Source organism: Neophocaena asiaeorientalis, unplaced genomic scaffold, assembly GCF_003031525.2.
Source record: "Neophocaena asiaeorientalis asiaeorientalis breed wild unplaced genomic scaffold, Neophocaena_asiaeorientalis_V1.1 scaffold183, whole genome shotgun sequence".
In the NCBI taxonomy this organism is placed as follows: Eukaryota; Metazoa; Chordata; class Mammalia; order Artiodactyla; family Phocoenidae; genus Neophocaena; species Neophocaena asiaeorientalis.
In genome coordinates this window covers 4,171,511-4,183,668 of record NW_020175199.1, presented here as the reverse complement: position 1 = coordinate 4,183,668, position 12,158 = coordinate 4,171,511, and the positions used below count along the sequence as shown (strand labels likewise).

Here is a 12,158-nt window from a genome sequence, read left to right as displayed (position 1 = left end):
ATCGGGTGTTGAATTTTGTCAAAAGTATTTTCTGCATCTGTTGAGATAATTATATGATTTTTATTCTTCAGTTTGTTGATGTGGTATATCCCACTGATTTTTGTGGATATTGAAAAATCCTTGCATCCCTGGGATAAATCCCACTTGATCATGGTGTATGATCCTTTTAATGCGTTGTTGGATTCAGTTTGCTAGTATTTTGTTGAGGATTTTTGCGTCTGTGTTCATCTGTGATATTGGCCTGTAATTTTCTTTTTTTGTGGTATCTTTGTCTGGTTTTGGTATCAGGGTGATGGTGGCCTCGTAGAATGAGGTTGGGAGTGTTCCTTCCTCTGCAATTTTTTGGAAGAGTTTCAGAAGAGTAGGTGTTAACTCTTCTGTAATGTTTGATAGAATTTGCCTGTGAAGTTATCTGGTCCTGGACTTTTGTTTGTTGGATTTTTAATCACAGTTTCAATTTCAGAACTTGTGATTGGCCCGTTCATATTTTCTATTTCTTCCTGGCTCGGTCTTTGAAGGCTGTACGTTTCTAAGAATGTGTCCATTTCTTCTAGGTTGTCCATTTTATTGGCGTGTAGTTGTAGTAGTCTCTTATGATCCTTTGTATTTCTGTGGTGTCCGTTGTAACTTATCCTTTTTCTATTCTAATTTTGTTGATTTGAGCCCTCTCTCTTTTTTTCTTGATGAGTCTGGCTAAAGGCTTATCAATTTTTTTTATCTTCTCAAAGAACCAGCTTTTAGTTTCAATGATACGAGATTTTTCGTGTTTCTTGAGGTAAGATTGTATTGCTATAAACTTCCCTTTTAGTACTGCTTTCGGTGTGTCACATAGGTCTTGGATCATCGCATTTTCATTGTCATTTGTCTCTAGGTATTTTTTGATTTCCTCTTTGATTTCTTCTGTGATCCATTGGTTGTTTAGTAACATATTGTTTAGTCTCCAGGTGTTTGTGTTTTTTACATTTTATTTTCTGTAATTGATTTCTACTCTTAGTGTTGTGGTCAGAAAATATGCTTGAAATGATTTCAATTTTCTTAAATTTATCGAGCCTTGATTTGGGACCCAAGATGTGATCTATCTTGGAGAATATTCCATGTGCATTTGAGAAGAAAGTGTATTCTGCTTTTGGATGGAATATCCTATAAATATCAATTAAGTCTGTCTGGTCTAATGTGTCATTTAAGGCTTGTGTTTCCTTATTAATTTTCTGTTTGGATGATCTGTCCACTTTTGTAAGTGGGGTGTTAAAGTCCCCCAGTATTATTGTGTTACTGTCGATTTCTCCTTTTATGGCCATTAGCATTTGCCTTACATGGGTGCTCCTGTGTTGGGTGCATCTATATTTACAATTGTATCATTTTCTTTCTAGATTGATCCCTTGATCATTATGTAGTGTGCTTCCTTGTCTCTTGTAACAGTCTTTATTTTAAAGTCTATTTTGTCTGATATGAGTATTGCTACTCCAGCTTTCTTTGATTTCCATTTTCATAGAATACCTTTTTCCATCCCCTCACTTTCAGTCTGTGTCCCTAGGTCTGAGGTGGGTCTCTTGTAGACAGTATATATACAAGTCTTGTTTTTTTTAATCTATTCAGCCAGTCTGTGTCTTTTGGTTGGAGCCTAATAATCCATTTACCTTTAAGGCAATTATCGATTTGTATGATCTTATTGCCATTTTGTTAATTGTTTTGGGATTGTTTTTGTAAGTCTTTTTTCTTCCCTTCCTCTTTTGTCCTCTTCTCTTGTGATTTGATGACTATCTTCAGTGTATGTTTGGATTCCTTTTTCTTTTTAGTGTGTATATATCATAGTTTTTTGATTTGTGGTTACCATGAGGTTTTGATATAGCAGTCTATATGTAAACAAGATTGTTTTAAGTTGCTAGTCTTTTAATTTCAAATGCATTTACAATATCCTACAGTTGTACTCTCCTCTTCTCATAGTTGCTGGTTTTGATATTGTATTTGTGTGTGGATGATTTCCTTTCCTTCCTGTATGTTTGCTTTTATTGTTGAGCTTTCCTGTTTGTAATTTTCTTGTTCTTTTTGTGGCCTTTTCTTTTCCATCTAGAGAAGTTCCTTGAGCATTTGTTGTAAAGCTGGTTTGGTGGTGCTGAATTCTCTTAGCTTTTGCTTATCTGTAAAGCTTTTGATTTTTCTGTTGAATCTGAACGAGAGCCTTGCTGGGTAGAATATTCTTGGTTGTAAATATATTGTGCCACTCCTTTCTGGCCTGTAGAGTTTCTGCTGAAAAATCAGCTGATAACCTTATGGGAGTTACCTTGTATGGTTTTTTTGTTGGTTTTTTTTTTTTTTTTGGGTATAATACTGAATGTTTATTCAAGACTAGTATGTAAAACATTTACAAATAGTCCCATGGAGGATTCACAAATATTTTAAATTCAGGATGTGGGTTTAACATTCACAGTACATAAGGCGAAAGGTATATCAACTATGTATCTGCAACTTAATGTGAAAGAGAATTTTACTTTAGCAAATACTTTCTTTACATTGAGGAAAATGTCCTTAAACATATCTTCTTTAATTTTAGTATACTCAGAATAGGGAAAAAACAGAGTTTCCTTTTATACAGGTCTCAAGAATTAAATAAAATTGACTCCATAGATCAGGGTGAAGAAACACATGGTAAAGTATGGTTTCAAAATACTTATATTTTTGTTCTCAATTAAATTTCCCCAAATTGATTTTCTTTAACAACGAATAGTCTTTATTCCACTTGATAACATTTTTCATGTTAAGCAACATTATATGCTTGTCCTCTTTAAACATTTAAAACAATTAGAACATAGAGGCATTATCTAAAGTTTCAAACTGACAGAGAAGTCAGTTTACACACCTCCATCTTATGAATAGTGAATGAGAATTTATTCTCATTTGTGAATGTAATGAGAAAAAGTACTCTTACAGCAATAAAGTAGCCCTCCCTCTTTACCATTACTTGAATTCCATCACACAGAAGGCAAAGAAAACAATTCCAGTACTTCAGTACCTGCTAAGGAATCATCTATGGCCCTTGGAGTATATGTATGTATGGACACCCCACACACACACATCTACGTAAGTATGTATGTCTTTATGTATTTAATCAATACAACTGGAGAAATCACATACAACCATGAAAAAATACAATAAAAGCAATAAATGAATACTAAGTGAATGAAAGTTAACATAAGCCATAGGAGATTTCAGAGAAGGGACAGTCCCATGGATAAGAGATTAAGACTTCAAGGTGAAAGTGAGATTTGTTCTGAACCCTAAAGGACAACTATAACTGTGAAAGGCTGGGAGATGAGGGTAGGATATTCCAGCTTCAGAACTGTGAATTAAGATTTTTTAAAGACACATGCCCACCAAAGCATTTCAGTAAAAAAAAAAAAAAAAAAAATGGAGGTCATAGTGGAATGGGGAAAAGAGCAATCTATGGAGGAGACCTTATATGCCTTTAAATTTGAACTCGATTCTAGAATTAACAATGAACCATTAGTGGAATTTTAAACAAAGAAGTGATATGGTCAAAGCAGTCCCTTAAGGTCAAAAGGCAGGTATGCAGGCAGTATTGGATAAGGAAGAGGCTGAAGGCAGTAAGTCATATCAAAATGGTTTAGGAGAAAGTGACAGATTTAATATACTTTTGTTTATACTACTGGCATACAAAGGACAGGGAAGAATGCCAAAAACTCTCAGCCTATCACAGGTATGACTCACTTAACAGCAGTGTGGTTTTTGTAAATCCATTAATATCCAAAGATATTTTGATCATTTGATTCTCAATAATTCAGGGCCCACACTTATGGGTGAACTTCAGCTTCCTCATTAGAGAGCTAAAATCTCTAAAGCAGTATGTATGTAATAGTGTACCTAGCTTCTTGAAGATACCCCAGGGCTAAATGTGAATCTGTATCTCCTAGCAGTGGCTCTCAAGCTTTTTATTGAGCCAAAGAATTACCAGGGAAGCTATTTAAAATGCAGATTTGTAATCCTCATTTTAGACCTACAGAATATACGTTTTTTAAGATGTATCCCAGGTAATTCCTCGAGTCCATCTTAGACAAGTCATTTAAGCTCCCTAGCTTTGGTATCATTACCTGTAATATAGGTACAATATCACTGTCTTACAGAGGTGTAAGAATTAAATGATATGTATTATTAAGTATCCAGGAATAGTTCTGGCACTTTGTAGATGCTAATATGATAGCTTTACCTTCTCCTTAACGTGTTAATTTTGGATTTACCGATACTAGGTTTCTTAAGACTAAAGGATAGTTTCCCAGTAGACTTACACAGTCTCTATTTGTTCTATTAACTAATAAAAGAATATGGCACCTTAGGAGAAGCTTTTCTCTTTCTCTTTCTTTTCCACTGCAAAGAAGGTAGTTATTTGTGGTTTTCTTCTGTCTTTTCTCACACAAAAAAAGACTGGCCTTCAAACTTGGATCAAACAAGCAACACAGAGAAAGTAAGCCAAAATGAGTGAGAGAAGATGAACTATTAAGCCCATCCACTTCCAGAACTCTTCCCTAAAACTTTTCTCCTCTTTTTGCCAGTTTCTTAGCAAATTGGATAAGGCTGTGATGGTTAAGAGTTGAGGCTAGACACAGGGGTGCTGTAGGTGCTATCACCCTTCCAGAGTGTGCTTAACCTCCTGGTTCACAGAGGGCAATGGCATGTATTCACTTGGATGCTAAAGACAAGCCCGTTTCTTGGCCAGGGGGGTCTGACTACATGAGTCAGGACACTGTACAAGAGGCCTCACATCTGACTCCCATTTAGAGTACAGAAGGCCCACTCTTGCAGCCATATCCTACATCCTGGCCCTTTAGTTACTTCTAGGAGGTCTTGTTGGTATATTAAGGAAGGAAAATAGGGTCAAATCCTAGCTTCACCACTGACTTAGCTGTGTAACACTGAACAAGTTATTTAAGCCCAAATTCAATTTTCTCAAGTTAATTTGAAGCTGTTCTGTAGGCAGTGGGGACCTGATGGTTTTTGAGGAGGAAAGTAACTATCAAAATTAGCTCCCTTGGGCTTCCCTGGTGGCACAGTGGTTGAGAATCTGCCTGCTAATGCAGGGGACACGGGTTCGAGCCCTGGTCTGGGAAGATCCCACATGCCGCGGAGCAACTAGGCCCATGAGCCACAACTACTGAGCCTGCGCATCTGGAGCCTGTGCTCCGCAACAAGAGAGGCCGCGATAGTGAGAGGCCTGCGCGCCACAATGAAGAGTGGCCCCCGCTTGCCACAACTAGAGAAAGCCCTAGCACAGAAACGAAGACCCAACACAGCCAAAAATAAATAAAAATAAATAAATAAGAAGACCCCAAGATCACTATTTAAAAAAAAAAAAAAAAAATTAGCTCCCTTAACCTGCTATATAGCACAGGGAGCTCAGCTCGGCACTCTGTGATGGCCCAGTTGGGTGGGATGGGGGATGGGAGGGAGGGAGGCCCAAGAGGGAGGGGATGTGTGTATGATTATGGCAGATTCACTTCACTGTGCAGCAGAAACTAACACAACATTGCAAAGCAACCATACTCCAACAAAAAATTTTTAAAAATTAAAAAATGAGCTCCCTTCCCCCAAAACAGTGGCCCTCCAAAAAAAAGACTAATTTTTTAATTTACATTTTTTCTGTTAAAAAAAAAAACTAGAGTTAAATTCTCAAAGTCTAAATTAGACTAAATATAAAACTGCTATACAACCCACTGAATGGATTTATAGTTAGTGTCCCTCAAAAGTATCTAGTCATCTTCCACCTTTTTCCTTTTTTCTAAATTTATCCTGCTCCAGTCTTCACTATCATCACATGCACTTTATTCCATCAAACATCATTTTTCAGGATCAACCTACCTGAGTAATCATTAAGCCTCTTTAGAGCTTTCCCAAACTTAAATATTGTCATTTTGATTATACACCCCAAAGCATTACTTTCCTCACTTTTTTTGTTTAGTACCAGAATGTTCTAAAAAGAAACAATAAAAGTTGTTTATTTCCCTAAAAGAAAGATCAGTATATCCAATGGCTGTTAAGTTAACCACTTAATAAAACACATCAAAAACTACTCATCCTTATGTTAATTATCTGAAATTAGAACATAATGAATTAGTTAACCTAATACTTTGCCATTTACTTCATGCTTACAAGATTATGCAAGAAACCAAAATGGCTTCTCATAACTTGTTTGCTTTCCAAATACTTCACATTTCAACCCCATATCTATACAGAGAGAGAAAATCCAAACATACTCTCCTTACCTAAAATCAGTAGAGAGGGCTAAAAAGCATTATTTAGGACTTTTTTAGACCTTGAAAAACAGTTACACTTCCAATGTGTATTTAAATTACAAATCAGTTTTTATCCCGTGACATTGCTTCAACTTAAGTTCATCATAGTTAAATTGACTGGGCTACTGCTTCATCTTTCAAGTCAGATGGAGATTCTTTTGCATCAAGGCTCTTATTCAAGATTTCTTCTTCAGCAAAATTGACTGTTAAATTAGGTAGAAGTTCTCCAAGACTACGTGGTATTGTGGTTCTCAATCTTTGTTCCACTGGAGAAAACCTAATTAGTGGTGAAAGAGACCGTTTTCTTTCACCAAGGGACATGCATGAAGATGGTTTTGTATAGTCAATGTTCAAATCTTGAGTGCCCAAAAAGTTAAGCATATCATCAGTTTGCATGTATTGGGAAGTAAGGATCAATTCTGGTTTGTGTCTTTCAAGTGTTTCAGCATTAGAGAGGCAAATTTCTTCCCTTTGCTTGGACAGAGATTTCCTCAGAGCCTCATATCCACTGCAAGTAGCCTGTAAATTAAAGTCTGATTCTGGAGTATTCTGTCTTCCTCCCACAACACCTTCTGGGAAAATGCCACTGTGCAGAGGACTATTTGGTTCCAGTTTAAAATTGGCCTCTGTACTACTGGAGCTATTAAGACTTAAGTGACCAACTTCTTCTGGAAGAGTTTCATGTAATATGCCAAAATCACTATCTTTAAAACTGGAACTAATTCCACTTGATATCTGAAAAGAGTTCCATAACATACTTTTATGCATGGAAAGATCTTTGTAAGAAGCTTTCGAGTGGTCTGATATTTTAATATACTCTTCTTCACTGCTACCTATCACATCTCTCCTATTGCCTACAGCAGGGGAGAATGTCTCTATTTGGCTAGTTTCTAAAAGCTTGTTCTGTAAAGCTGTACATTCCAAATCTTGCTTACAAATTATGTCCTTATTTAACAAATCTGACAGATTTTGTTTTGTTGGTTCACCTATGCAACTGGTCAGCACAGGTTTCTGAAGCACACACTTGAGGCAATCTGAAACAACTTTCTCTTCAGGCAAATGAGAATGGCTAGAATCGGACACAGTAGTTGCTGAGAAAAAACTGGCCATGTTAAACTCTTTGATTATGCACCACAGGTAAGGATTCTGGCAATACTTCTGTATGTTCTGTATCCATTTGAATTGGTTCTGTACTTCTGTTATCTTCTATTTTGACAGCTTTTCTCCATGAGCTCCTGCTTTCACTTACCAAGTTTTCTGGAGTTCGGGGGATTTGATTCCTTGTTAAGAATGGGTTAGAAACTAGAGAGTCAATTAGTTCCTCTAATATTACTTCTTTTCCTTTAGAAGGCTGTGGTGAATCAGATAAAACTGCCCTTGCAACCTCTTCTACCAGATGATCTTGCTCTTTTTGGAATGGATCACTTTTTTTAGCTGGCAGAGACCCTCCAAATGCACTACTCCGCAATACTTGATGATGAAGAGTCTTCCACTTCAAGTTCTGGTGTTTTCTTAGAAACTGTTTCATTTTTCTCTCTAGGAGTTGTCGACTTTGTGTCCTTTTCAAGTAGTGTAACACTGTTTCTATCTGATGGTGAAATGGGCTGCAACAGGAAAGAAGCAGGGCTGTTGGCTAGATCACATTTAGTTTCCACTATATCACTTGCCCTTCTGCAATCATTTTCCTGGATATGTTGCTTAGGTGTATCTGGAAGTGAAGCAGGGTACCAGGGTACCCAGAATACTCTTCGCATATGCTTCTTCTGAGGCAGGATCAAATGAAAGGGTAGACATAGGTGATAAAAGATCCACAGCTGGAGTCCAACTTTTAATTAGACTGAAAGGAGGTCGAGAAATTCTTTCCAATTTTTATGCCATTCTTCTTGTTTTTCAACAATAGAATGTCTTATAGTTGTGAGATCTTCTTTTATTTTATACCTCATATGCTTCAGATCTGACACTCTTTCTCTGAAATTTGGTCTCTTTTTCGAGGAAGTGAAGGTCTATTGCCAGTCTTGCTTGGTTAGCCTGACGATGTTCATATTTCATTACTTTCAAGATTTCATTTTAAAAACTGAATAACTGTTAAGAGATTCAATTTTCCAGCCTCTTAAACATTTCCTATGTGCAGCTGACACATTTGTTTCTCAATTTTGTCAAGTAAGAGCCTTGGAATATTGATAGCAACATTAGTTCCATCTAAAGTATATTGGCTAACCAGACTAAGGACTGAACTAACAACTTCTCTTTTTCCAAAGCCATGAGTGTTTCATTCACTGAAGCCCACAAAGACCGACCCTTTTGAATTTTCTCTTGTATATTAATTTGGTCATCATAGGGTTCCATTTTTTTAATTTGGTTTTGCTGTCCTATACATTCTGATCTCAAATTTCGTATTTGTTTAACTGATAGTTGTGCATTTTCGGGTAACAATCTTCTCTTTGCAAAATTTGTAAAACTCTGTTATGTGCTACATGGCATCTGGCAATGCACTTGCACAAATCTTGTGGCTTTACGTTAAATATCTCTAAAATGTACAGAAGAATTTTTAGAATGGGTTTTTATATAATTTATTGCAACAAAACTTGCAAAGTGATCCATCAGATGAATAAACTTAGGACCACCAGGAGAAAGAAATAGTGAACCAACAACTTGAGGAAAGCTACTTCCACATTCAGCAGAAATCTTTTTTAACCATTCACAGCAATGTTTTCGGAATTCAGTATCACATTTTTGGTCAAATGGAGGCCAACAAAGTTTGAAAACTTCTTTAGTGAGAGACTGGTCAAGGGTTTGAAACAAAAAATAAGAAGCTATCTGAAAGGCATCACTGTTCAACTTGTCAAACATGTTCACTCCGAGGTGCCTGTGCAACACGATCTTTCCACCAGCTATATAGTCACCGAGCCCGGCTCAAAGTTGAGTGCCTGCAGATACATCCAGATATGCTCCTTCTTGAAAGAAGTGACCCAGGCCGAACTCATCTTCGCGGTAGGCAGGGCCCGGCAAAGGAAGAAAGCGCAGTCTCCAACGACTGAGAGGGCCCCTCAGGCTTTTTCCCTACAGGTATCCTGAGATGGCGGTGGCCCCTCCATTGCCACCACCTGATCCTCTTGCCCAGAACCATTTCGCCTCACATGCCTCAAGTGGCCTGAGACTCTAAAGTCTCAGGGAATTAGAGCCTCTAACGGTAGTACTGCACAGCGGCCAAAGTGAAGTCACCACCCCTTGTATGTTATTTGTGCTTTCTCGTTGCTTTTAATATTTTTTCTTTGTCTTTAATTTTTGTCAGTTTGATTAACATGTGTCTTGGCCTGTTGCTACTTGGGTTTATCCTGCATGGGACTCTATGCTTTCGAGACTGAATGTTTCCTCTCCCACATTAGGGAAGTTCTTGGCTATAATCTCTTCAAATAATTTCTTGGAACTTTCTCTTTCTCTTTCTCTTTTCCTTCTGGGGCCTCTAATAATGTGAATTTATTGCATTTAATGCTACCCAAGAGGTCTCTGATACTGCTCACTTACCCATTCTTCTGCCTCATTTATTCCACTATAGATTCCTTCTAGTGTATTTTTCATTCCAGTTATTGTATTGTTCATCAGTGTTTGTTCTTTAAATCTTCTAAGACTTGTTAAACATTTCTTGTGTCTTCTCGATCTGTGCCTCTATTCTTTTTCTAAGATCTTGGATCATCTTTACTCTGAATTATTTTGGGGGAAGATTGCCTAACTCCACTTCACTTACTTGTTCTTCTGGGTTTTTATCTTGTTCCTTCATCTGGAATATACTCCTCTGCCGTCTCGTTTTGTCTGACTTTTCTGTGTTTGCGGTCTCCTTTCCGCAGGCTGCAGGATCGTAGTTTCTCTTACTTCTGGTGTTTGCACCCTTGTGGGTGAGTTTGGGTCAGGGGCTTGTGCAGGTTTCCTGGAGGGAGGGACTGCTGCCTGCCCACTGGTGTGTGGAACTGTGTGTTGTCCCTCTGGTTGACAGGGCCATGTCAAGGGGTGTGTTTAAAGTGGCTGTGAGCTCAGTACAGCTTTAGGCAGCCTGTCTGCTGATGGTTGGGGCTGTGTTCTCCCTTTGCTGGTTGTTTGGCCTGAGGCATCCCAGCACTGGAGCCTGCAGGCTGTTGGGTGGAGCCAGGTCTCAGTGCCAAAATGGCCACCTCTCGGAGAGCTCGTGCCAATCAATATTTTATGGGGCCTCCACCTCCAGTCTCCTTGCCCCTCCTCTGCACCACAGCCAACCCACACCTCCCCAGGAGACCCTCCACAACACACAGGGTGGTCTAGCCCAGGCTCCTGTGGAGTCACTGCTTTGTTCTGGGTCCCAGTGTATGTGAAATCTTGTGTGCACCCTCCAAGAGTGCAGTTTCTATTTCCCCCAGTCCTGTGGAGCTCCTGCGCTCAAGCCCTGCTGGCCTTCAAAGCCAAATGCTCTCGAGGCTCCTCCTTCTGACGCCAGACCCTCAGGCTATGAAGCCTGACCTGGGGCTCAGAACTATCACTACTGTGGGAGGACCTTTGGGATATAATTATTTTCCAATTTGTGGGGCTCTCACCCAAAGGGTATGGGATTTGATTATATCATGGAAGTGCCCCTTCTACCAACTCGTTGTGGCTTCTTCTTTGTCTTTGGGTGTAAAATTTTTTTGGGGGGTAGGTTCCAGTCTTTTTTGTTGATGGTCGTTCAGCAGTTAGTTGTGATTTTGGTGTTTTTGTAAGAGGAGGTGAGCTCAAGTTCTTCTACTCCACCATCTTGTCCAGAATTGAGGGGCTACTTTTAGTTTGGATGCTTTCTGCCTCTTTCATCAGTGTGTACTGGCCATTATCCCTTTGATATGGGGTGCATAGGTGCAGCGGCCCTTGCATGCTCTCCTGGTATGGCAGGGGCAGTGGTCCGCCCCCAACCATGGGTCTCTCAGTGGCAGCACTGGCTATGTGCCCTCAGGACAGCAGGGGCATCAATGGGCACCTGCTCCTGGGTCTCCCAGTGGTGGCTACGGCCCACGCATTCCCGGGACAGCAGGGACGGTGATTGGTGCCTGCTCACCCCCCGTGCATGCTCCCCATACGGCAGGGGCAGCAACTAGCTTCTGTTCCCAGGTCTCCTAGCTGCTGCAGGGCCCACTCACCCCCAGGACAGTGGGGACAGCAATTGGCGGCTGCGCACAGGTCCCCTAGTTTTGGTAGCAGCCCATGCCCACTTCTGGAGCCCATGATGACGGTAGCAGCTCATGCCCGCCCCAAGAGCTCATATAGTTTGGTGTTCTGTTGCCTGAGAGCATGCACACAGGGAAAGAAGCTCCTATGGCAGTCCCACCCTGTCCTTGTGCACCCCCCAGTAATGGTGACTTGCCCTTCTGGCATGCCCAGGTTCTTCCAAATACACCCTCAGTTGCCACAGTCCAGCCTCTTCAGGCTGTCTCCCCACAGGCAACGCTGTTCCTCTCCCTGGGTTTGACCTCTGAAGCCCAAGCTTCAGCACGCAGCCCCCACCCGTACCAGTGGATGAGCATCTCAGGCTAGGGAGCACAGGGTGGCAGTAGGTCACTCCATTTTGCTTTCCGCAAACTGGTTGCTGCACTCTTGTCAGAGGCCCTGACGCTCCCCCTCGTCCAGGCTGATCTCCCTGCCAGTGAGGGGACTTCCTAGGGTGTGAGAACCTTTCCTCCTTCACAACTCCCTCCCTGGGGCACAGGTCCCATCCCAACTCCTTTTTCTTTTCTTTTTCTTTTCTTTTTCTTTTGTCCTTATGTGGAGGTTTTCTTGCCCTTTCGGAAGTCTGAAGTCTTCTGCCAGTGTTCAGTAGATGTTCTGTGCAAATTGTTCCACTTGAAGATGTGTTTCGGATGT

At 40.1% G+C, this 12,158-nt stretch overlaps 1 protein-coding gene and 1 pseudogene across 1 annotated transcript in view; one reads left to right on the top strand and one right to left on the bottom strand.

The window, feature by feature from the left end:
* Positions 1–12,158, top strand: part of PHYHIPL (phytanoyl-CoA 2-hydroxylase interacting protein like) — a 99,270-nt gene that overhangs the window by 72,305 nt on the left and 14,807 nt on the right. The gene's annotated exons all lie outside the window — the stretch shown is intronic.
* On the bottom strand, positions 6,411–9,286 carry LOC112413295 (HAUS augmin-like complex subunit 6; annotated as a pseudogene).